General features: G+C 47.6%; 1 pseudogene; it reads right to left on the bottom strand.

Annotated features, from left to right (window-relative positions):
* Window positions 1-662: 662 nt before the first annotated feature.
* On the bottom strand, window positions 663-2,735 carry LOC118027263 (annotated as a pseudogene).
* Between the last annotated feature and the right edge of the window lie 227 nt (window positions 2,736-2,962).

Genomic DNA, 2,962 nt, shown 5'->3' with positions numbered 1-2,962 from the left:
ACTCCGTGCTCACCCAGCCTGTGACCACGCGTTTCTATCTCTGGCACCCGACCCCGGGTGGAGTCTCCAAACCCAGCAGATCCCTGCGGTGCACTCCCGCGCACCTCCTCCCGGGGGAGGAAGGTGAGTCTCCCCGGATCTGCCGCTTGTTGGGTCCCTGCTGGAGGAGCAGCGGCCCGACTGCGCCGCGGATCACAGTTTATGGCCACCCCGAGCTGAGAGCCCGCGCCTGGGCTCCACCTCTGCAGCTGGCTTCCCTGCTCCGTTACCTGGGAGCTCTGCCACACTCAGGCACCCCTGGTCTTTCTGTGACCCCGAGGGTCCTGAGACCGCACTGTCCCATGAGGGTTCCACCCCCCGCTTAGCCACCAGAGTGACGTCCCTCGGCGGAGTAGACTTTTAAATGTTCCAATTTTGTGCTCCGCGGCTCTATCACTTGCCAGAAGCGGCCGACGGAGGCCCCTCCCCCGTCATCTATCCTCCCGAATATCGCCTCGGATTCACTTCTCTGCACGTCCTACCTTCCAGAAAGTGGTCGCTTTTCTGATGAGAGAGTTGTTGCTCTTCTTTTCTTCAATCTCCTGTTGAGTTTGTAGGTGTTCAGAATGGTTTGATCCCTATCCAGCTGAATTCCTGAGAGGAGACGAAATCCAGGTCTCCTACTCCTCCGCCATCTTGCTCCGCCCCCCCCAATTGTGGCACTTTAGATAAAACATTTACTACACTGCATATTTTAAGTAGCTAAGGGATAGCCTGGTCAATAGCAGGTCACTGGAAAGAATTTAAAAAGCACGGCTTTCTTTAAGGAGGGAGTCATTTGGGATCACCGGGGAACATTGAGGTCTCATGAACATTGTGCAATCCCCAAAAAAACATTGTCACTCATTCCAACCCAATGCCTCTGCTGGCATGAGAAGGGGCTCCAAAGTGGAAGGAATCAGTGTATGCCTTAATTTTCTCCAAATCAATTCCATGATGTAAGGCTCGCTCTGTTAGCAGCTGAGGATCGTGTATTCTTTGAGTTCCTGATAGTATTTCTTCACTTCTCATGAACATATCCTAAGAGTTGTACTGTTTAGGATTTCTTGGGTCAGGCATGGTATAGAAGGGTCTTACAGCCTTACAGGATATTTATCAAGAATATAAAAGTCTGTATCTGGGCGCCTGGGTGGCTCAGTTGGTTAAGCGACTGCTTTCGGCTCAGGTCATGATCCTGGAGTCCCTGGATCGAATCCCGCATCGGGCTCCCTGCTCGGCAGGGAGCCTGCTTCTCCCTCTGACCCTCCCCCCTCTCATGTGCTCTCTCTCTCTCATTCTCTCTGTCTCAAATAAATAAATAAAATCTTAAAAAAAAAAAAAAAAGTCTGTATCATACTTTTCTTTTACCAGATGACCCAACAGTTTTCATTGTGTGTACTCAGATCTTCTTAATCTCCCATTGGATTCCAGCTTCCCTAAGCATAGCCAATACTTCACAATACTCAAGTCTTAAATTTGGCTCCAAAAATTTGAATGGCTCACACAGGAATTGTTTATTCACTGTCTGAATTTCAGTTGAAACCTTTCTTGGAGTCCTTTGAATATTTGTACTAAGATGCCAGCAATTTCTTCCACAACGTCATGGTAATGGTAATTAAAAGCCATTTCAATGTCCAAACCAACAACTTCAGTTAGATGTCTGTGGGTATTCGAGTCTTCAGCTCTGAATACTGGTCCAATACAGAAAACCTTCTCAAAATCAGCACAAATACACATTTGCTTGTACAGCTGTGGGGACTGGGCCAGGTATGCATTATTTTTAAAATATGACACAGTAAATACATTGGCTCCTCCTTCACAGGCAACTGAGATAATTTTAGGAGTTTGGATCTCCACAAAATCCTTGTTAATTAAACTCTCTCAGAAAAGATGCCGGGGCACCTGGGTGGCTCAGTCGTTAAGCGTCTGCCTTCGGCTCAGGTCATGATCCCGGGGTCCTGGGATCGAGTCCCACGTCCGGCTCCCTGCTCGGCGGGAAGCCTGCTTCTCCCTCTCCCACTCCCCCTGCTTGTGTTCCTGCTCTCACTATCTCTCTCTCTCTGTCAAATAAATAAATAAAAATCTTAAAAAAAAAAAAAAAAAAGAAAAGATGCCGGATGTCAGACTGGAGACGGAAGACTACCTGACTAGTTGATGTCCTAAGATCAATGACTCTGTTGTCTAATCCTGTATCCTGGTTAACAGTAGCTCTTCCTTCCTCTTCTCCTTCCGCTTCAGGCCGAACAGCATCATCCAGCGGCCGGGGCAGGAGGGGTTCAGTCAAACTGATCATATAAATCTTTTGAACATGTAACTCTGCATCTTGCTGTGTACAGCTTCCAATTTTCTGATTCACTTTTCTCACTACATCTTCTACATCTACGATGCTCTTTGTTAATGTTGGCAGCAAATTTAACCATCTGCTTGCTTGCATGATCTCCCACCGCCAGCGCCTGGACATTAAACTGTTGCTGACGTAGGACTAAGAAACACTACTTACCTTTAGCTGTACTTGTATGAACCCTTGCACGCACCCAAACAAATTCTTCAGCTTTGTGTATTGTCAAGTCACTAACCCGAACCAAAGCACGATCTGGTTTTTCTTGTGATGGTATCATTGAAGATACTCCATATCTTTCTTTAGCATAATCTTCTGCCACATCCATGATCTTCTGCAGCTTCTTCTGACTCTTGCAGCTGGTGCTGGTGCTGGGCATCGGGACAATGGGACCGGGCAACCGTCACCACCCTCCCTCGCAGGCTTGGGTAGGGCAGGCCTCAAGAGAGAATTCTTAATTCCATTCCAACTTCTGTCTAGACTTGTACCTCCTGTGGTAAATGACACTGGTTTTCACCCAATGGCTGAAGCCAAACATCAGAGTCTATATTAGCTAGGATCAATCACCCCAGCCAGCACAAGTAACTACTTTCTTTTCCTGCTGAA

The sequence above is a fragment of the Mirounga leonina genome, unplaced genomic scaffold (assembly GCF_011800145.1).
Source record: "Mirounga leonina isolate KUSES-001 unplaced genomic scaffold, KU_Mleo_1.0 Mir_366, whole genome shotgun sequence".
Lineage (NCBI taxonomy): Eukaryota > Metazoa > Chordata > Mammalia > Carnivora > Phocidae > Mirounga > Mirounga leonina.
This window is presented reverse-complemented; position numbering and strand designations above follow the sequence as displayed.